The sequence below is a fragment of the Echiichthys vipera genome (assembly GCF_963691815.1).
Source record: "Echiichthys vipera genome assembly, chromosome: 20".
Classification (NCBI taxonomy): Eukaryota; Metazoa; Chordata; class Actinopteri; order Perciformes; family Trachinidae; genus Echiichthys; species Echiichthys vipera.
In genome coordinates, this window is record NC_139845.1 from 2,918,809 (window position 1) to 2,942,975 (window position 24,167).

The window sequence follows — 24,167 nt, forward strand, 5'->3', positions numbered from 1 at the left end:
TAGGAGAGAGAGATGCCCTACCACTGCAGGCTTTACAGACTGCTATCCCCGAAGCTAGCAATTTCTGTGTATACTGACATCAGGAAACTGACATATCGCACTGACCCTTAAAAGAGGATTTTTGATAGTGAAGACGCGGCGGAGAATCTCTCCAGGAGGCCGGAGAAACTCACGCTGTGGGAGTGAGCTGAACACAGCTTTTATTCTGGTTATTCTACAGCAGAAGCCACATAAAAAGTATATTTGCAGGGTTTTTTTTCCTGCCCCACTGTTGTTGTAGATCTGCTGTTGTACGAGACACTCTATGAATACATGCAGGGCCTGCTGTCCGCGGCGCTGCATGTGTGAACGTTTGCATCCGTGAATGAATGTTGGATGAGCAGCGTGCGGCGTGTCGGGGATCGGGCTGCAGACCCAGCGCAGTGCACCTCTAACAGGACACAGATGCTTACACGCCGATCGCTCCGGTTACATTCCCACATCTGGAATGCATACGGTATGAAAGGTGAAGTGCTTTCACCCTTTTCACCGCAGAGCTACAACACTTATCTCCGCAAAACACACACACATCCGGCCGCGCGCTCGGAATGCAAACTCCAGCCACGGCTCGGACGAATAAAGGCGAGTAAATGCTTTTTAACAGAGGGGCCCCTACAGAGATGAGAACGGCACGCGAGCGGGCGCGAGGCAAAGCGTGACTGTGTTTTGAGGACAATCACACGGCAATCACACACACACACACGCACACACACTGCCATCAAGGCCTGTGGTCCATTTAAGATGGCTGAAAACCAATCCAATGAAAGCAAAGTCAATGGCTGTGCTGTTTTATTGCTCTACTTTCCCTTTTGTTGTTCTCGGCAGGAGAGAGAAAGAGCATTATCTTAAGAGGCAAAAAACAAAACAAAGCCAAATCCCGAGCTTGGTTAGCTGACAACACTAATACCACCCTATAAAGCTCAGCGACAGAGGGAGAAAGAGGGACGGAAGAAAGGAAGGAAGGAGGGAGGGAGAGAGAGAGAGAGACTGGGGGGGGGGAGGGGTAAAAAAACATCCAGACCTTTGAACGCGAGCCATCCATCTTTTGCAGAAAGAGCCAAGGCGCTCGGCTGAAACACCCAATTCTTTAAAAGACTTAAAGGACATGTCAAATAAAAAACCACCACGACCGGAGAAGGAATCAACGAGCCAGACCGGTGCTAACAGTCCTCGAGGGCAACGACCGCTTCTCGCTTAGCTGTCCGATAAATCGAGGGGGCCCCCTGGCGCTGAGGGAGCCCCGAGGTCGGCGGCTGGGGGGGGAGAATCGGGAAGGAAGGGAAGGAAGGAAGGGCGAGGAGTTACCGTCCCTATCACCGTCTGATGTTTAGGCACATGAACGACGGCATCGGACGAGCCTCTGCGGTCGCCGGGTTCGGACTGCGGAGCGTCATGCCTTCGCCCTCTGACACATACAGAGTTCGAGGAAGGATAGCAGGAGACAATTCCTCATTGTTGGCTGTTTGTGTGAGGCCTGCGGGGACTGAACGAGTCCACGGGGGGAGACGATACAATAGCCAGTGTCACAGGAGCACCTCCCTCCTCTGGGACACTGTCCGCCCTGTGCTCCCTCCGCCTGCTAGGACAATGAATAGCTTCACACTGTGAGCCATAAGGCGTACGAACGCAGGGACTGTCATGTGTAGATTGCATGCTCAGTTTCTTTCCTGAGGTGGTTGGGAGTCGCCGCCCCCCCCCCCCCCCCCCTCCCCACTACAAAAGGATTGAGCACCTCTTCCGTCGCCCCTGTGGCCAAGACTGACAAGGTGTTATTGCACGCAGACAGAGCTTTAGCGCGGGTGTGTAGATGTTTGTGCGAGTGTGTGAAGCTCAGCAGGAGAGTGTCCTGGGGCTCGGATTAAGTCGTTGAGTGGATTCACTCCTGCCATTGCCTCTCCATCACCCTCCCTCTTCTTCCTCTTTCTTTTCTCTCTCTCCCTCTCAATTTGAGCCAATTGTTTGCCTTAATGGCTTAACTATTGCTTCCATCACTCCAGTCCCCCTGCAGCACAGGGCCGTGACTGAGGGCTGATCTACACCGAAGCCTGTGTGTGTGTGTGTGTGTATATATATATATATACGTGTGTGTGTGTGTGTGTGTGTATGTGTAAGTGTGCACGCAGCTGGACTGCTAAGAAAGTGTCAGTGTGGGTCTTTGAAGCAGCTGCTGAGGGCTGTTATTCCCTCACCTCACACTCACATTAGACAGCAGGCTCGTTCATCCAAAATACAGCTGCACGATATTGACCATAAAACCTTACGACTGTAGTTTATTCTTTCATTCATCATCTTCATTTTTTACATTCTCAGATCCTCACCCCCCCTCCTCTCTCTATATCAGAGACATTTTTGGGGAAACACACTCACTGGCGTTCTTGCAGATGGAGAAGGGAGAAGATCCAGGCTGCGGTGAGCTTAGTTTAGCATAAAGACCGGTGTCGCAGGGAAAACACGTTGGGAAGTAAAAGCCTCGTAAAGCATTTTGTGTGTTTTACTCCTACGTTAACTTTGAACTCTTTAAATGAAAAAATGTCGTGTCTTTAAATGCATCATATCCCTAAAATCTGTGCAACCTAAGCTCAAAGGTTATGGGAGTCAATAAACTACAATAATGAATAGAAATCAATCTCATCTTCAGCCTCTTATCCGGGGTCGGATCTCGGGGGCAGCAGCTTTAGCAGGGGACCCCAAACTTCCCTTTCCCGGGCCACATTAACCAGCTCTAACTGGGGGATCCTGAGGCGTTCCCAGGCCAGTGTGGAGATCTAATCTCTCCACCTGGTCCTGGGTCTTCCCCGAGGCCTCCTCCCAGCTGGACGTGCCTGGAACACCTCCCTAGGGAGGCGCCCAGGGTTCATCCTTACCAGATGATCCTGAACCACCTCAACTGGCTCCTTTCAACGCAAAGGAGCAGCGGCTCTACTCCGAGTTCCTCACGGATGCTGAACTTCTCCCCCTCTCTCTAAGGGACACTCCAGCCCCCCTCCTGAGGAAACACATTTCAGCCGCTTGTACCCGCGACCTCTTTCTTTCCGTCATGAGGTCAATAGATATCACATTCATTTTAAAACACTATAAGTTATCTCAAGTGTGTGCATTTGAAACCGAGGATTTGCAACAGACGTTACACATCGTGATGACATCCTCAGGACTGTACAACATTAACTAGTAACATCTACTAGTTAATGTTAATCTATGTAAACTAACCCTGATCTTTCCCTCCTACCTAATCAAGTACCGTAAGTTTTGTTTGAAGTCACAGTGTTACAAAGTGACGCATTCTGACCAAGCTGACGGCAACCATCCCCACGTGAATACCAGCCTCCTGACCCGACTGTAAGGTGCAGCAGACTTCCTCTAACATGCAGGGATGTGACCCATTGTTGTTTAAAAGATGGATGAGAGCAGGTTTAAGTGCGTATGAACTGTCCCTGTCTCGGTCCGCAGCGCTGCGATGCCCAACACAAACACGTTACAGGTAGAAGGGTGTAAGGAAAACAAGTGCGGCCTCTAACCGACCAAGAGTAAACAGTGACAGGAATACATTAAGGGCCTTCTGTCCCCCTCTGTTTGCCTGGTTCACAGCTGGAGTCCAACAGGCAGCCGCGCAGGAACGCGCTACCAAAAGACGGAGGGGACGAGCGAGGGAGGGAAGAGCGGGGAGACGGAGCGCGGGAGACGGATGCAGATGAGCCAGGTCTAGCAGTAAGCACAGCTCAGAACCCAGCAGGGCTCTCTCACACACCAGGCACGCGTACACACATGCATACACACGTATCACACACATGCATACACACACGGGCGACAGTTCAGGCTGGCTGCGTTGATCCCCCTGCTGTTTCCCCCTTCTGTTTCTGCTCTAAAACACACATCCTCTCTGACTCCTTAACCCCTCAATCGCAGCGTACACTCACACACACACACACACACGCGGCAAAACACCTCACACACAAACACACACACACACACACACTCGAGCGGGTTCGCGGAAGGGCCGAGCTGTCACACACTTCTTCTCATTGAAAGTGTGTTTGCAGGGTGTGTAACGGTCCCACAGGGGAACTAATCTTGTTGACAAGCAGAGTGAGAAACATCAGTTCCCCCCCGAGGGAGCAGGGCAGCCAAGGTCAGCTAAACACACACACACACACACATCTACGGACACACACACATACCGATATGTTAACACACACACACACACACACACACACACACACACACACACACACACACAGACCTGGACAGTCACATCTTCTCACATGTGCACACTTTCATGGATTTTTACAAAACTTTCACACAAAACGTGGAAGATGCCGGGACAGAGGAACATTTATGAGGGTGCACACGTCAAAGACTCATCAAGTATAAAATGGAACAACATCATAAACTAAATATGATATAAACAATATTGAGTATTTGTTAAATAAAATTGTAAATTGTAAGTTTTCTGATGTTTTTTGAGGCTGTTTTTAGACTTCATACTTTAATTATTTCAGCATAAACATGATGGAATAACATCAAATGTATCTTTAATAATAACAATAATAATAATAATAATTATACATTTTAGTCCTTTCATAACATGAAAAGTGCAAAAAAACAATGCAATAATATAATCCTAAAAGGATTAAATAGGATAAACCTTGAAATAAAACAAGTTAATTATAAGAAAAACTATTTCAAGATACAACACTGAAGATTTTTTATTTAAAAAAAGTTATGTAAAGCAAAATTATTGTTATTATTTGACCTTATATGTTTTATTTGTTGCATGAATCTGCTCAGTGAGACCCCTGAAACTATGATATGTTAAAAACTGGCCTTATTCGTTGTTGTAGCTAACGTCTTGACAGGAAAACCTAAAACTATTTAACGACACAGCGACATCTCAGGGATTTCTCTTTAGCAAAACACACTTAAACCGTGAGTTCAGCACAATAACAATAAGATTTAGTGACTGGAAACTTGCTTTACCGACCCAGGGCCTCCTTTAAGGTTGGAAAAAAAGCTGTTTTCTAAATTTCAACAGTAAAAAACTTTGAGTTATGTCACGTTATTCGGCTGTTAAGTCGTAACGTAACGCCCTTTCAAAATATGATTTCCGGGTCCAAGCAGGTCGAAGCCCTGTATTTCTTCCACAACGCAGTGCCGTGTTCCCCCTTGTTTGAACAGATCTGAGTTTTTAAAAAAGCAACGTAATTGTCATTTTACCTCTTTCTTATGGATGAAAAAGGTGTTTAACTGTCGGAAGAGGTGATTGTAATTGTTCACGTTAGGCCGTTGTTGTCTGTTTTGTTTCAACGGAGCGTTTGGATCTGGAAGTCTTATTTTGAAAGGGTGTCACGTCAGACTTAACAGTCGGATTATAATTTGTTTATTTTTTATGTGCTCTTGACTGATAAAACGGTGATGTCGAGCTCTTCTGTGCACCAATCAGGACTTAGCAACGTTTGAATCCGATGCCAGTCGGTGTGTTGAGGACACCTGCACAGCCCTGAGCTCCCTGTTTTTGAAGGCACACTTTAATAACAGCTAAAAAAGCTTTGAGCTTTGTGTTGATATGATTTGAGCACTTCAGTCACAATAACTCAATGTTGGGGCGGCAGCCGCTCAGTCCAGAGGTGACTCTGCTGGGAACCGGAGGGTCGCCGGTCCCTGTGTGGACCATGAATGGAGGGTGGACTGGTGGCTGGAGAGGTGCCAGTTCATCTCCTGGGCACTGCAGAGGTTTCGTTGAGCAAGGTACCAAACCCCCAACTGCTCGGGGCCCCGGTCACAGGCAGCCCCCTTGCTCTGACATCTCTCCATTAATTGCATGTATAGGTCCTGTTTGTGCATGTGAGTGTATTCCAGGCCTGTGTGTGTGTGTGTGTGTGTGTGTGTAACATGTATAATAATAATAACAGATTGAAAAAATTGAATTTCCCGTTGCAGGATGATTAAAGTAAATCTTCTTCTTACAATGAAACACTGCAAGGCCACGTTGTGTTTTAAATAAACATTTGTTTTGGGCCTTTATTTCTAAGGTTCACAGGAAGAGAGGGAGCGAGAGGGAGGGGAGGACATTCGTCTAAGGGTTGCAGGTCAGAGTGGAACCCTCCGCGCTGCGGCGTGGACTTTAAGGCCCTATAAACGGGACACCTGCTCTAACCACGAGGCTCTCCTCTCTTCACACTGAGCAAACACAGACCTCGACAAACTAACACCTCTGTGCGCACGAGCGGAGAAAACACACACGATTCATTTCATAGTCCTGGATTTCTTCTGCTGCTGCATCCAAACTGCAAACACGATTAGCAGCTCTACTACAACGCACCACGGGAGGCTTTTTTACGCCCCTGAATCCAACTCTGTAACTGATTCCGTCATCGGTGGTGCGAGGCGGATTAGTAACTCGAACTAAACAAACGGCGTCCTGAACCGACTGATTTATCTGAACGCTTTCGGTTTGTTTTGTTTTTTTCTTTCTGTAACTGACTCACAGCGAGGTAAGCTGGCTCCCGGGGGCCCTGTTCCAGCCAGACGAGGGAGTGCGTGCTATTGCCTGTGATTCACTTGAACTTTACAATAAGAAATAGTCCGCCCACCTTGGGTACAGCAGTGGGACAGCAGCCACCGTAGCGCGCGGTATACAGCCAGTTTCATACATTCATTATCCACGTTCCTCCGTCGTCCAGGGAGGGAGAAAGTAACATATCTGACAAACCGTGACCAGAAGAAGTGACTACGTGAGACTGTGTGATTGCCCTATTGTTTGTGTGTGTGTGTGTGTGTGTGTGTGTGTGTGTGTGTGTGTGTTCGCATTTGTGGTTGCCATGGAGACGAGGCAGCGTACGCGACGCGGGGAAACGATCAGATAAATGTCACGGTAGCTAATGAAGCTGCACCGGTGCCCCGACGCTCAGCTAGCTCTGTGCTAACGAGCTGCTGCACACCGGCGCACACTAATGAGAGGACTCACACACACACACACACACACACACAGTATGAATAAAACACACCAATGCATGACACACATGGATACAAGTGAAATGGGTCTCATTTTGCCTGTGTCTCATGTTTCCCCTGCATGTATAAAACACCGTGTCCTCAGAATTGAAGCTGCCTTGTTAAGCTAGTGCAGGCGCCGATGCATGCAGTGTTGATGTGATCTTTGAACGAATAAGACTGTTTTGGTACAGAACCTTGAATTATATGGAAAATTACATTATAATAACGGCGTAAAACCTCACTTAGGAAAGTCAAGGTGTGTGCTGGAATGGAAAATGCTTGAATGCTCTTTAGCTGAACATAAGCTGACATGCCTCCACTCTCCTGGACAGGGATGGTTTGGTTATATTGTGCGTATAAGTGTGGTTGTATGAGGTACTTGTTACCTACAGTAGGTGACAGTCGGCACGCCGGCAGTTTGGAGAAGCAGACGTGAGTTCTGACACAGAAGCCAAGAAATACATCGCCACAAATACATGTACTGTACTTAGGGCGCAATCACACTGTCGTTCTGTACTGGGCCAAAACCGTTTTTTCAGCTAAAGCCTAGTAGTGTGAGTGCACCTGTTCCGCGCATGACTGCGGACAGCGGGCCGTCCACGGCGGTAGCGGTATGTGCGCCTGTTCGGACATAGAAAATAGAAGGAGGGACCATGCGCGGACATTTAACAACAACAATGGCGGCGAAAGGTTCACGTTGGTGTGATGCGGAGGTGGAGTGTTTACTGCAGATTTGGTCGATGAAAAGATTCAAAAACAGTCGACAAGACGCACAAAAACTCCGAGGTCTACGGAAAGATTTGTAAACAAAGCCACACACACGCGATCAATGCGTGTGACGTGTTACGGCGTGATGGCGTATGGACAGCAAGAAGCATTGGCCGAGGCCCAGGTAGTGTGAGTACAAACGGGGCTGGGGCGCGGGGGGAGAGGGAGGGGGGACAAGCACCCTAAAGCACGGGGCGCGGTGCGGAAGGACAGTGTGAGTGCGCCCTTAATAAAATAATGTACTTTGGGCCAATAACAAAAGTGTATTTTGAATACTGTCACAGCTGTACCTTGACTTAAAATAGCGCTGTTTAAGTTTAAGTGGTGGGAACTGAGGTCGTTATCTTAGCTCTCGTCAAAGCCGTCAGACACCATTGACAAAAGCAGTAGCTTTAACCTCACGGACACACTGCAGTTGCTGTTCTTCTGCTGCCTTCATCTGTTAGTTAGTTAGTTAGTTAGTGTAATTGTGTGACTTTGGCGTTTTAAAAAGGCGAGGAACTGAAAGAGGCGGCAGGAGAGCAGCGCCTCCTGTTCTCTGTGAGAAAAAAACGACTGTGTTTTGTCAGTGGAGTCTGGTGGCTTTGACGAGAGCAGAGATAACGGCTTCAGTTGCCTCTTGTGTAAACAGGGCTGTCTGACCTCAAGGTAAAGCTGTGAAAAATATTGTAAATTTAGCAAACAGCTGCTGTTCCCGTCCGCAGCAGTACATTTGAACCACATTTGCATTTTAAAAACACAGTTTGAAGTGAAAAAAGCTCAGACGAGCCGTGTCAAACCCTTCAGATTTGATGAAGTGACTCTACCAGTAGTTCAATCAGGTGTTTTGGTCGTCTGTCTCTGTTCGTCTCTATGTGTCCTATGATAGACTGGCGTCCTGTCCAGGGTGGACCCCGCCTCACGCTCAACGTCAGCTGGGATCAGCTTCAGCCCCCCCGTGACCCCGACAGGGACAAGAGGCTGAAGATGAATGAATGAATCAATGCCTTTGAGAGCTAATCAGCAGCTCTGGCGTGTTCCCCCCTTCTCTTTCTCTTTCTCTTAACTTTGACTTTACTCTAGATAAGAATAATCCAAGCAGCTCGACGCTAACACCGGAGGACCATGTGGTCAAAAGTGTTCACTTTCAGCAGGAAACACAACAACATTCATTCATTCATTCATTCATCTTCAACCGCTTATCCCGGGGTCGGGGTCGCGGGGGTGCTGGAGCCAATACCAGCTGACATCGGGCGTGAGGCGGGGTCCACCCTGGACAGGACGCCAGTCTATCACAGGGCACATAGAGACGAACAGAGACAGACAACCATTCACACCTACGGGTGATTTAGAGTCATCAATGAACCGAACACCTGCACGTCTTTGGACTGTGGGAGGAAACCGGAGAACCCGGAGAAAACCCACGCAGACACGGGGAGAACATGCAAACTCTACACAGAAGGGCCCCAGCCGGGATGCGAACCAGAACCTTCTCGCTGTGTAGCCCGTCGGAAACACAACAACATGTGGAATACAACTCGAGTAAGAATCATCTTAAAACGGATCTGCTCCAAACATGAACAAGGCTCGTGAGGAAACTGTTAACCTATCACAGCTCCGTGCTCAAAAGAATGACTCAACACTTTGGTATTTGAACATCTCTTCTCAAGCTGGAGGTCTTTTCTTCACTCCATTTAAAAAATATTTCATAAACAACATGTTTATGATGAATGAGGTCCTTTCAACACCCGTCAGAGTCTTACTCTACAGGGTTGCACGCGGTCTGAATATGAGTCATTTAGGTTGAAAAAAAGGTAAATGTGAACTATGTTTGTCATCCTCTCCTCACACACACACACACACACGAGCGCGGACACACACACGCACGCACACACACACACACACACACACACACACACACACGCGCACTTGCATTTCATGTGCTCCCGAGACACTTGAGAAGAATACCGTCACACGCGGAGGAGGAGTGAGTCACACTTCCTCTGAACTCTGAACTGTAGAGGAGAGCTATCTATAGACGCTACTGTAAACTATCGATTAAACACCTTTTGAACCGAAGACACCACGAGAGCCATACCATTCTTTGTGCAAGTTTTAGCTCAGCGGTTGGTTTAAAGAAGCAGGATGACGAGCGTGGGAAACAAGAAATGACTCAATTGATTTTCCTCCTCCCACAGTCCAAAGACGTGCAGGTGTTCGGTTCATTGATGACTCTAAATCACCCGTAGGTGTGAATGGTTGTCTGTCTCTGTTCGTCTCTATGTGTCCTGTGATAGACTGGCGTCCTGTCCAGGGTGGACCCCGCCTCACACCCAATGTCAGCTGGGATCAGCTCCAGCCCCCCCCGCGACCCCGACAGGGACAAGCGGTTGAGGATGAATGGATATGTACATAAGGCTTTGGTTATGTCAATATGTTTACGCAAACAAAACATGCACAATGCTGCTAATTTTGAAAATGACTGCAGTGTTAAGTATCAGTACTTATTGGACAATTATGATATTATAAAAAAAATTAATTCATTCATTCATCTTCAACCGCTTATCCCGGGGTCGGGGTCGCGGGGGTGCTGGAGCCGATCCCAGCTGACATCGGGCGTGAGGCGGGGTCCACCCTGGACAGGACGCCAGTCTATCACAGGGCACATAGAGACGAACAGAGACAGACAACCATTCACACCTACGGGCAAATGATTATTATTATTGCATTTATCATGTAAAATCATAACAAAAGACCTCATTTTTTGATTGACCTTTTTACATATTTGGGATTTTAAAGGCCCTAGGGACGGGCTCTGGAAATTAACAGTAGCTACAGACGCCGTCGTTGCGTTGGACAATTGATAATTGATTAAATTGATCGTTAAAGTTACGTTACAAGCAAAAATGCTCCTTTCACTCTGGTCTGTGCATTCGCTCTTTAATGAACTTTCACTGGAGGTTAAACTGAACCTCAACAGCATGAAACGTTCTCCGCCAAACACTCGATAAATGAACAAATGTGCAAATTTGATCTGGTCACCTTAAAAAAAAGAAAATCAATAGGTTATTAATGTCCCTCGGGAGCATGAACGCTGACCGCAAACACGTTTTTTTTTTACATCTAGTGAATAAGGAGATTCTCTGGATTGGAAAATCGAAACGCCCGGTTTAATGGTGCCGCTGTAGGAAAGGCCGTAAGGTCACCGCGATCGATACGTGTTCTTCCACCTGGGCGTGTGAATGAGCAAAGCAAATTTCATGCACGTCTGGTTCGCAAGCTCGGAGGTGATCACGTAAAAATATTCCCATGTGGGAGGGGGGGACTCTTATCACGCGCCGGCCCTTGGTCTTTCTATTTTTAGGAGACGAAAAAACTGTAATTTGGGGAAAAACGCGCTCTGGTTTGTCCCGCTTCTTCCTCCTCCTCCTCCTCCTCCATCGACAGTGCAGTTCCTAGAATTATCTTCCTGGCAGTATGCTTTCTAGCTCGCATCAGCCTGACCTGGTGTGTGTGTGTGTGTGTGTGTGTGTGTGTGTAGAGGGAAGGAAGGGGAAAAGGAATTAGAGCATCTTAAAGCCTCAACACCAGATTGGTCAAATCCAGGCAGCAGCAGCAGCAAAAATTCCACCCTAATCTTTAGCACACTTCCTCTCTTCTTCTTCTTCTTCACCCCCCGCCTCCTCTCCGTGTCTTGTTGCTATGGGAACAGCAGTGTCGGAGGGGCATGGGGTGAGGGTGGCTGGGGGGTACTGGGTGTTGGGTAGGCGGGTGTCTCTTTGGATGACGGCGCCACAATGCACACACACACACAGACACACTCTCTCACTCTCTCACCATTGACTCTTTGTTGTTTTTACTCTCTCTAAATCTTCCTCTTCTCTTATCTCTTGCTCGGAAAAAAAGGAAAAACGCAGCCTCTCCTCCTTCATCACATCCCCGTTCCTCGCACTCCATCGCTGGCGTTCGCGGGCTTAATGAGAAACAGCTTGTTTGTGGTGTGAGTCTGCGTGCGTGCCCGTGCGTGCCCGTGCGTCCGTGTGCGACCGTGTGATGAAATGGCAACGGGCTCTGATTGTCTGGCATCTAGCTGCGGCTTCACTCTGCCAAAAGTCATCATCTGACTCGCCGACGGGGATGATGGCCCATTTGACTAATGCTTCTCCACAACACGGGCCAACAATACCCATCCGGCTAACAGGAGAAAGAGCGGTCAGGAGGGTGGGGGGGTGCAGGAGGGGGCGAGGGATCATATCAGATTGGTACCGGTTCAATTCAACGGACCCAGATTCGGGACGCCGGTCAAAAAAAGTCACCAGGGCCTCAAGAGTATGCTTCGGCTGTGGGCTCTGCAGTCAGCATTTGTGTACCTGTACGACATGTAACACCTCCGCCACTGTGCTAGCTTGAACAATAAATCCCCGCGGTGTTCACGCACATCGGTTGTGACACCTCTAAAGGAAAATGACTGAGCAGAGAAAAACCACAGGGTAGAGACAGAAAAAGGCGTAATAAGGGCAGCGGAGAGAGAGACAAAGAGAAACAGAGAGAGCGAGGGAAAAGAGGAGAGAGAGAGAGAACAAGGCGGCCAGTTGCCAGCAACAAAACGCAGCTGATTTAACAACACGGGTCCATTTGTTGAACTGGCTGCGGCACAATTACGTCCCATTGTGAGCAGACCTCTACGCCATTTCGCAGCACAAAGGTTACAAAAGCCTGGATATCACCTCTATTAGCATTTGGCTGCCGCGTTTCACATGTGACGCCAATAAAATAAACGACAAAAAACACGTGTGCCCATTCTCCGAGGGGCTCTCGGCGTGTTCCTCTGTTGCGAGGACGGAGCACTCTGACACTTTAATAAACCAACGTTAATGCTGTTCGCACGAGCTCAGAGGGGAAATGGTGGAAGTGGAGAGAAGATGAACACGGTGGTGACAGGCAGCCGGAGGAAAACCTACTTATTGGGACGCATGAGAGGGACACTTTCCTCTGTGTTTCACCCTCATTTAGTGGTGTTTGCAACCGAGTGTGTTCGACCCGAGGCTCCCTTTAAATACACAACACAACGAGGGCATTCTGTCTGCATTCTTGAACGCATCACATACAAACAAACGAGCACAAAGTGCACGGAGCGACCCCGGGCTGCCGTCCAGTCGGTTCCCTGCTGTGATTCATGTGAACGAAAGCCACACGTTTGCCAAATCCATCCACTTCTCCGTCCTCGTTTTTCCCTTTCATCTCGTTATTTTCTTTTGTAACTCTCTTCGCCGTTCCACTTTTTCGTCCTGGGACGGCCAATATGTTGCACAACACCAGACGCCAGTGATTTGAATCGGATGGAAATATGACGTGTATCTGAGCGATCAGCAGAGCTGCTGTTCAGCTTTTTAGATCAAGTCCAAGTCAAGTTGGTCGATGCAAGTAAATGGTAACTGGACTTGTACTTATATAGCGGCTTTCTAGTCTTCTGAATACTCAAGGCGCGTTCACAGTGTTTGTCACATTCACCCGTTCACACAGACGGTGGTGGACATCTACAGACCCTTGTGCAGCACAAGGAGCAATTCAGGGTTCAGTGTCTTGCCCAAGGACACTTCAACATGTGGACTGGTGGGGATTGAACCGCCAATCTCTAAAATGGAGGACGACCCACTCTGACACTGAGCCACAGTCGCCCCAAGTCAGAGTCAAGTCCCAAGTCTTGAAAAACCTGCTGTCGAGTTAAGTTAAGACAAGTTCAGGTCAAGTCTCAGGTCGTAGAGTGCAGACCCAAGTCAAGTCTCGAGTTTGGTCAAAACAAGTGTCAAGTCTTATAAAATCTGATGTCAAGTCAAGGCTCAAGTCCTAGAAATCAGGGTTAAGTTAAGTCTAAAGTGTAAAGTCTCGAGGCAGTCAAGACGAGTCCAAGTTAAGTTTCAAGTCCAAGTCAAGTTGGTGGATGCAAGTCAGAGTCAAGTCTCAAGTCTTTTAAGATCCAATGTTGAGTTAAGTTGAGACAAGTTCAGGTCAAGTCTCAGGTCGTACAGTGCATACCAAAGTCAAGCCTCAAGTCTAAAATCTGATGTCAAGTCAAGTCTAAGGTCCTAGAAATCAGGGTTAAGTTAAGTCTAAAGTGTCAAGGCTCGAGTCAGTGAAGACGAGTCCAAGTTAAGTTTCAAGTCCAAGTCAAGTTGGTCGATGCAAGTCAGAGTCAAGTCTCAAGTCTTAATGTAATGTGGAGTTAAGTTAAGACAAGTCAGAGTCAAGGCTCAAGTCTTAATGTAATGTGGAGTTAAGTTAAGACAAGTCCAAGTCAAGTCGGTCGATGCAAGTCAGAGTCAATTCTCAAGTCTTGTAAGATCTAATGTCGAGTTAAGTTAAGACAAGTTCAGGTCAAGTCTCAGGTCGTAGAGTGCAGACCCAAGTCAAATCTCGAGTTTGGTCAAAACAAGTGTCAAGTTAAGCCTCAAGTCTAAAATCTGATGTTAAATCAAGTCTAAGGTCCTAGAAATCAGGGTTCAGTCAAGTCTAAAGTGTTGAGGCTGGAGTCAGTCGAGACAAGTCCAAGTTAAGTTTCAAGTCCAAGTCAAGTTGGTCGGGACAAGTCAGAGTGAAGTCTCAAGTCTTTTAAGATCCAATGTCGAGTTAAGTTAAGACAAGTCAGAGTCAAGGCTCAAGTCTTAATGTAATGTGGAGTTAAGTTAAGACAAGTCCAAGTCAAGTCGGTCGATGCAAGTCAGAGTCAATTCTCAAGTCTTGTAAGATCTAATGTCAAGTTGAGTTAAGACAAGTTCAGGTCAAGTCTCAGGTCGTAGAGTGCAGACCCAAGTCAAGTCTCGAGTTTGGTCAAAACAAGTGTCACGTTAAGCCTCAAGTCTAAAATCTGATGTCAAATCAAGTCTAAGGTCCTAGAAATCAGGGTTAAGTCAAGGCTAAAGTGCCAAGTCTCGAGTCAGTCGAGACGAGTCCAAGTTAAGTTTCAAGTCCAAGTCAAGTTGGTCGATGCAAGTCAGAGTCAAGTCTCAAGTCTTGTAAGATCTAATGTCGAGTTGAGTTAAGACAAGTCAGAGTCAAGTTGGTCGGGACAAGTCAGAGTCAAGTCTCAAGTCTTGTACGATCTAATGTTGAGTTAAGTTAAGACAAGTCAGAGTCAAGTCTCAAGTCGCAGAGTGCGGACCCAAGTCAAGTCTCGAGTTTGGTCAAAACAAGTGTCAAGTCAAGGCTCAGGTGCTAGAAATCAGGGTTAAGTCAAGGCTAAAGTGTCGAAGCTGGAGTCACTCGAGAGGAGTCCCAGTTAAGTTTCAAGTCCTGTCAATATAAGGAAATATTCAAGTCTGAAGTCCTTAAGGGCGAGTCCAATTCAAGCCCTGACACGTGAAAAAACAGATACCAAGTCTTTTCAAAACAAGTCTCAGTTGAAGTTGCGAGTCGGTCGGGACAAGTCCAGGTCAGGTCTTCAGTTAAGTCCCAAATTCAAGTTCAAGAAAGTGCAAACGTCGTTCATTTCAGCTTTTACTTCCCAACGCGGAGAGGTCGGGGTTCGTTTGTTAATCACTCGTTCATTAACATGTTCCCCACCTTCAACCCTTTTCACGTCCACGTCACTCATTCATTCACTGCCTCTTCTGCCTTTCATATCCCTTCCTCCACCCTCCTCGCTCGCCCTCTATGCTCGTCTGATTCCTGAAGCGTGCCGTCAGCATTAAGGAGGAAATCACTTGCACATTGTAGCCTTGAGTTTCCAAAAGCTTTTACTCCATAAAACTATAACAATTCACACTCTGAGCCAAATTTATGGGCTTGGAGGGTTTGGAGGGCTCTGGGTCTCGTGGGGCTGACAGATCACTTACACACTGAGAGCAGCAAGACATCTCCAATCTTTTGGACCTGCCTCCTGGACCTAAAGTGACGTCCAGAAGAGGGGCTGCTAATGCCCACTACAGTGTAATTATGCCTGTTATGCTGTAGTGGAGGTGGATGGGTGGAGGGTGGAGGGGGGAGGGCGGGGCGGAGAGCGAGTGATAGCATTAAGGGATATTAGGGCGGGTGGGGTGTTCATTTTCATTAGGTTTTATGGGTTGGAAAAACATTGTCATGCATACCAATTAGCCCTGGAACAGATGGCTCAATATGGTTTCGCAACACACACACACAGACACGCACGCACGTGAGCGGTTGACGAGTGTGTGTGTGTGTGTGTGTGTGTTGGAGGGAGGGGGAACCTGACAGTAACAATCCACAAGACAGCATCAGGCCGGTCAGCGGGGTGAGAGACTTCAGGCTGACAGCTGTTTCCTTTCACCCTTTTTCCTTTCATCCCCCCCCCCCATTCCCTTTTCCTTTCCTTTTTCCTCCCCCCCCCCCCCCCCTCTTCCTTTTTCCTTTCTGCCCTCCATCCCAGGTCAGGATCTCAGGAGCCAAATTAAACCTGGATCAGTCTATTCAACAGTCGTTCTGAGGAGGGAGCCATATGCTGACATATGCTGATGGAGTGGAGAGAGAGAGGGCTCACCTGATTATGCACGTGTGTGTGTGTGTGTGTGTCTGAGTGTGTGTGTGCATGCATACAGCCCAGAGATCCCAGATGCGAGTGCTGTCAAACCAACACAAAGCTTTCTGAGCACCAAAAGTGACACTCGTAGACCGTATCTAGGTGACATTTTGGGCTGCTGTTCGCTATCTTAAAAAACATCTTTTTTTAGGTCTTAAGTCAGCGTTTTTCTCAGAAGCCCATTCATGTCGGAGTTGAAAAGGCTCTGAAAACGCAGTTAGGCAGAAAACAGACTCACACTGAGGGGAATTATGATAAGGGAACACGTTTTCCACGTAAAAATGATCCTAATCATCAGAATAAAACACTTTAAAGTGCATAACGAAATCATTCAATTCATATCTTCCCAGATACAACGTGTGCCCCACTGATCAATACAATAGTTATGCAACAAAAAATCAGTTAAACGCCCGTCAGATCCGATGGATGACTCAGTGAAAACTCAATATCCAGGCTGTAACGCTGTTTGGCCACCAGAGGGCAGAAAAAACACCAAACCAAGCGGACAAATGCAGCCACCGCCACTTCCTCATCTTGTAAAGCTACTTTGTCATTGATTTGCAGCCATGTTTCCGTGCACCTGATGAATAGAAGACCACCGTAACTCCCCTCATAGCTCTATTTAGGTCTCCACCGAGCCCCCACCACAGCGACTTCCTGGTTGATCAAATACGGAAGTGTCAAAAACTGCAGTTCTCCGAGTGTCCACTAGGAGTCGTTTGCACAATAGCGCAGTTTCTCGCTGAGAACATAGGGATGAACCCCCATGAAGGTAGCTTTTTACTTCTATTAACTCTCCTTTCTCAAAGCGCGTGGATTATCAGCATCTGTGTTCTCCCCGTGTCTGCGTGGGTTTCCTCCGGGTTCTCCGGTTTCCTCCCACAGTCCAAAGACGTGCAGGTGTTGGGTTCATTGATGACTCTAAATCACCCGTAGGTGTGAATGGTTGTCTGTCTCTGTTCGTCTCTATGTGTCCTGTGATAGACTGGCGTCCTGTCCAGGGTGGACCCCGCCTCACGCCCGATGTCAGCTGGGATCGGCTCCAGCACCCCGTGGTTAGATATCACTAAAGGCGAGTCAAAAAAGATGCGGCTTATTTGGGAAATTGAGCGAATCGGCCCCTTTTTAACACCCATCCACTGTGCCGAAACACTGCCACATCAAAGGCCCCTTTTGTGTGACTTCTCATCTCTTGTCCACAGTCGTCACTTCCCACTTCTCACTGGCTTTAGAGCTCAGCTTCACATCGGTGGAAGCAGGGGGCCGGGTACAGGTGCACCTCCCCACTTCGGAGATTTTATACGAGCAAACACTTTAGCTGTGGTGTTAGCCACGGCTCAGTGGGCCTGAATGGGGACGCGCTAACAGGCTAGAGCTGCACTCCCGGAGCCCATTGATCTGTGCTGCTCACTAATAACAGACAGCAGAGACTCTCTGGCTCTCTGGGGCCATTAGGATGCATGAGTGGGAAACCGTGCTAAATGGGACAATACACAGAGGTGCGTGCAAGGGTAAATACAATCCAGTTTATATGGAGCGGCGGATACACTGCGGGTAAGCTCGACTAACATGTAATTCCTTCGGCTAACCTTGGAATTGCATTACTCTCCGTGTTTGTCTTTGCATGCGTACGTGTGTGTGTGTGTGTTGTGATATAGGGATTAAGCGCAGTGTTACAGCATGACTGAGGTTGCTATATTAGGGTGGCGCCGTTACATTTCCAAGGCATTATCTAGATCTTTGGGGACAAGCAGGGATTTCTGTGCAGCAGGAAACACACACACATACACAATGCACCGACTGTGGTTGTATCCCGGCGCACAGGCAGACACCTACACTCAATCTCCTATCTCCTGAGCAGTAAGAGGAGAGAAATGGAGAGGCCTGTCTGCTCTCCATCCCTCTAAATGTTTAATGAACCATCCCTCTCTGTCTCCCTGCCTCCCGCTACTCTCTCTGTCTCTCTCCGGCTCTATCTCCCCCTCTCTCTTACCCTGCTGCTCAGCCCTCACCCATCATCTACTTTCTCTCACTTCATCCTTGTTTGTCTGTCTCTCCCTCTTCCTGCAGGCTAACAGACACACATATTGGTTTCAGGATGAGGTTTGAATGCTGAAGAGGAGGAAGAAGAGAAGGATGAGGGAGTAATCTGCATCCTATTTCCCCCTTCATAACCCAGCCTCCCTCTGGCCTGGATCCAGCCTCGCGTAATGTATCATTTGTTCTCATCAACTTTGCACTCGATATATGAAATCTCGCAGTTTGTCGGGTCCGCCAGCGCTTCCCTCTGATGCAAAGTTTGGGGTCAACACTATCTTTGCATCCTGAGTGGAAGCTAGCTAGTGTGTTTCCATGTTGACCACATGAGGAAAAGCGTGCAGCGGCGCTGATTCAGGGGCCTAAGTGCTTGAAATGTAACCGCCAAACATTTTTTGGCACGAGCCGACGATGTGAAAATGCCGCGGTGCTGTTTGTGAACTCAGTAGTCACAGCTGTTATTGTTTAGACAACGAGATTTGGCTGCGCGGGATAAACGCCTAATCTACTGCACTCCTCTTTATCTCTTAATTCTTGAAGAAGCAGTCTTTATCTCTTTACCTGTTCTCAATAAGCTGCTTCTACCTGTTAAACAGCTCTGGTAAATCTGTTTGCGTCTGTTAATCTACTCCGAATAACACAGGTTAAACTTTTAATCTCCATCTGATGACGGCTACATCGGAAAATCTGTCACCCTTCAGCGCGGACATGTTGGTCAAATTAGGAGACGGGGTCCAGGTAGAAGACTTCACTCGTCTCAGAGTCACATATATGATGACTTGTGACTCGACTTGAAGTTTTTAAACTTAAAACTTAAGACGTGGATGCAATAAAAGCATTCAAGTTTTAAGTTTACTCGTCTCAGAGTCACATATATGAGGACTTAGACTAGACTAGACTTAAAACTTAAGACTTGGATGCAATAAAAGCATTCGTTTTTTAAGTTTTGAATGTTAAAAAACAACAGAACATTAAAAAAATGAATGCAGATAAGACAGAAAGGGTAAGGCCTTGCATGGCAACGCTGCTTTACCTTTAACTAGAAGTCCATTGTACTGGATGTGATAGGATGTGCTTTGAATGTTGACGTTGATGGTCAGTATTCAGAGACTGATCAACACTGAGCAGCATTTTGCTGACAAAGACTCGTGACTCGACCTGAACTTGACTTTGACTCGCGTCAGCTGACCTGAGACTTGACCCTGGACCTGTTCCGACATGACTTAAGCTTTGACTCGGACTTGTCATGATTGACTTGAGACTTGTCTTTAGGAACCTGAGACCTGAATTGGACTTTTGATTTGATTTGTGAACTTTGAACTGACTCCAGACTTGTTTCTACACGACTTGAGCTTCGTTTTGCACTTGAGAAGACCTAAAACGTGACCCGAGCTGCATTTTGACAAGACTTAAGGTGTGTTTTGGACTTCTCATGACTGACTTGGTACTTTTCCTGGTACTTGACATGACTTGAGTTCTGTTTTTCACTTAAATGGTAAATGGACTTGTGCTTATAAAGCGCCTTTCTAGTCTTCTGACTACTCAAGGTGCTTCACAGTGTTTGTCACATTCACCCGTTCACACAGACATTCACACTGATGGCAGTGAACATCTACAGACCATCTAATGTAACCATTCACACCACATTTACACACCCATGAGCAGCACGGGGAGCAATTCGGGGTTCAGTGTCTTGCCCAAGGACACTTCGACATGTGGACCGGGGGAGGCGGGGATCGAACCACTGATCTCTCGGAGAAGACTTGAGGTTTGGCTGGGACGTGTCTCCAACTGATCTCGGTCGATTTGAGACTTTAGATCTCAGGATTTAAGACTTAAATTAGACTAAAAATAAATACAAACAAGTCCTGCGAGAAGATAAAGGGAGTCATTACGAGTAAACACCGATTGTTCCTCACACTTCCAAACACAACTGGTACTTTCTGAATGAACGAAACACCGGCGGGAGAGAAAAAACAACAACACAGATTTCTGTAATTTAGTTTTGTTTGGTCTCTCTGAAGAGCATTTAAAATGCGTAAAACTCGGCTGTGAGAATAAACACATAACACACCAGACAAACGACACCACGCAGTTCGGCTCACGAGTGTGTGTGTTACTGTGCGGTGTGTGTGAGAGCGTAAGCGAGTGTACGTCTACTCCCAGCCCCAGGACTTGAAATTATCCCGAGGCTCCTCCAGAACACACTTCAGAATTTTTGTCTGCTTTCCAAACTCATTACTTTAGTAGGGCAAATCAAACAGGGCGCGTTAAACGCAACTCAAACGTGAAGGGAGTGGAGTGCACGAAGAGTGTGTGTGCCAGAGAGAGAGCGAGAGTGTGCCTGTGTGTTAATTAGACGGGTACTGCTCTAATTAATGGCCTATGAATAGCCACGCTGGGTGAGGAGTCAAGGTTAGACACCTGCGTGGACGGTACAGACGCCGAAGCAGACTCCTTCTCGGAGGTCTATCAAATTACACGGATTTAATGTAAATACAATATTGGCAGCATCATCAACTGCCGAGCCAAGGGAGGAAGCGAAGTGTGTGTGTGTGTGTGTGTGTGTGTGTTAAAGAGAGCGAGTGTATCCAGCAAGGATGATGTCAGAGCAATTAGAGAACACATGAATCATCACTGGGGAGGTAATGACCTCGGAGCACCACAGAGAAGGGTCAATTACTCCATCATACCAGAACCCGGCTGCATTACACTTTATTTATTACTCATTCCAGACGTGACATTATGACTTTGCCGTAACATTCATTTCTTACAATCCTGGAATTATTATGATTTTTTTGTTTCTGAACCTTTCAAATTTTGCAAATTGAATTCTTGCTTAAGCCACGATCACACGTCTGAAGACTCTTTTTTTGTTTTTTGGACCCGTCTGAGTCAAAGTGACACCACAGTCGCATCGTTCTGCAGGATCACAAATTCTGTGCGTAGAGAGGAAGAACGCATTTCAAAAGATGGGCGAAGTGAAATTTCATCCCAGGGTCTATTTATTTCAGCAAATACACTCATCAAATAAGCCATCGAGACCATTGTTTTCGTGTATCAACTATTAACGGAGAAATCGCTAACAGCGACTGTTAGAGATGACAAAGGGATGGTTTTCGTTGCCACTGTTTGCACAAGATTGGTGTTGGTGCTCATGGGGGAATTGTTGGTTCTATGTAAAATCATAAATGGTAAATGGACTTGTACTTATAAAGCGCCTTTCTAGTCTTCTGACTACTCAAGATGTTTGTCACATTTACCCGTTCACACAGACATTCACACTGATGGCATTGGTCCTCTACATACCATCTAATTTAACCATTCACACCACATTCACACACCCATGCGCAGCATTTCGGGGTTCAGTTTCTTGCCCAAGGACACTTCGACATGTGAACCAGGGGAGTGGGGATCGAACCGGAGGAGGACCCACTCTGTCACTTATCCACAGTGGTCTTTACCTACTCCATATGTAAAGAGAGAATGAGAAAATGTTTGTTGTGAATTGGCACTGTAAACCAGAATCAGAATTAATTTGACCATGAACATACTTTTACCATGACGGAAAAAACATTACTCTTGGAAAGTATGAATCACTGACTAAAGCAAAGAAAACACAGAGTTAGTGTCACGGCAGTGTGGAAGTCTCTACACACATGGAAGCCGTGAGTATAAACATGCTATATCTTGCGGTCACAATGGATTATGGTCGTCCGAGGCTAATGATGGTTTGACAAATTGGCATTTCAGCCTCTGCAACGACGTTTATTTTGATTACTGAAAGTTGGAAAAAGGGAATGTTTATTGTTCATGTTTTTCGGCCGATTAAACATTGACGCCGGCAAACATTCAAAGCATTCTCAAAAAGGTGACCGAATGTCGCACAAGCGTACACACTGCAACATTTATTCAGTTCTTTCACAGGATTTGAACAAAGCTGTCTGTCTGTTCCTTTCAGCAGGGCTGTCTCTGGCTTTGAAGCTCCAGTGGAGAGTATTCACATATATTCTAAGCTTCAATATCATTTGCCTCCTTAGGGTTGAAAGTTTTATTTACAACCGCAAAAAGCAAACAGGCAATTCAAGTCAAAGGATGGAGAGAACCGTGCTCTTGGTCAATGTGAAATATTTCCTCTTGAAATTGTTTAAAATTGAATTAATGCACTATAGTTGTTTTCTTATGTTGCCAGATGACTCTTGGGACAGATAATTTAATCTTAATGAGACTTTTACCTGGTTAAATAAGGGATACACACACACACACACACACACACACACACACACAAACACACACACCCACACACACACACACACACGCACACACACACACACACACACACACACACACAGACACACGCACGCACAGAGAGAGAGAGAGAGAGAGAGAGACACACACACACACACACACACACACACACACACACACACACACTGCCTACGTCACAGTTTGATACCGTTGTTTCGGCGCCTCTGGGTCTCCACTGGAATCCGTTGCGACCGCTGTGAATCTAATCTGACTGCAGCTGCCTCGTGTCATGAAGCAGCGAGCTGCGAACTTTCCTCAGAGCTACGCGGCGTTGGGTAGTCGAGAGGCGAGCCGTATTCCTTTAAGACTGCAAAGATGTGTTTTTACTTTTACCCTTTTGAGAGCCACATCGTATCCTAACACCGAGCCCCTTAATCATCAGGTCCTCAGGTTGGAGGGCGGAGGGGAACGTTAGCTGCAACACAGAACTAACTGTGCTTCACCATCCAAACACACCTTCCCTTCTTAGTGTGTGTGTGTGTGTGTGTGTGAAAAAAAGAGAGCATTCCCTGGCCAACAGATCAATACTCCAGATCCATTCTGGTTTGTTAAGAGTAATAGGCATGGATTTGAAGAGAGGGGAGGGAGGCTAACGGGCGCTGATTTAGCCAGGCTACACCGGACCCATTTACTTCTCAGCTACAGCTAACGGGGTTTTTTTCTCCTGCCCCCAAAACACTTTGCGCCGCCATCGCAGCGGCGCATACAGTCAGGCAGAAGAAGAAAAATTACCTCCATTATGTAATCTCTATAATGATTCCTATTGAGAAAGCAGAGGCTACAACAGCGGTACAGTAAATTACACTAAACACCATTACTCTTGACAGCTCCTTTTCTGAGCGCGTGTGCACGCCCGTGTTTGTTTGAGAGTCGGTGTGTGTGTGTGTGTGTGTGTGTGTGTGTGTGTGTGTGTGTGTGTGTGTGTGTGTGTGTGTGTGAGCGTGTTAGGTGAGTGAATGATTGAGTGTGTGTGTGCACGAGTGCGTGAGCGGCGCTCTCACGGTGAAATTGAACCGGGGCTCAGGTGAGAAACAGAGCAATGCTTCAGCGCCACCGAGAGAGAGCGAGAGAGACGGAGAAGAAGAAGAAGGAGGAGGACGACTAGGAGGAGGAACACCCCGAGGACTTTGCAGACGATGTAGAACAAGCCTGTCTGGGTTAAAGAGGGAAGAAGGGAAGAGAGGAAAAAAGAGGGAGATAGAAAAAGAGAAGGGGAACAGAGGGAGCTGACAGGGAGATTGAGAGACGGGGAGATTGATGGCATGTAATGATGGAACGGATGGAGGACGAGACAAGAGAGACATGCACGTCAGAAGCCATTACTCATCTGCAGCGCACACACACACACACACAAGCAAAATGCCACCCAAGGGTGCCGCGAGAGCTGTCTGCCACCCACCGCTCTCTCTCTCTCTTTCTCTGTGGCCCTCGTTCATCCCATCCTCTCATCCGTGCCTTCTCTCCTCCTACACTTCCGTCTCTCTGGAGATTCGTATCGTTCACATCGAACCAT

General features: G+C 47.2%; 1 protein-coding gene across 1 annotated transcript in view; it reads right to left on the reverse strand.

Annotated features, from left to right (window-relative positions):
• Positions 1 to 24,167, reverse strand: part of celf2 (cugbp, Elav-like family member 2) — a 250,147-nt gene that overhangs the window by 96,144 nt on the left and 129,836 nt on the right.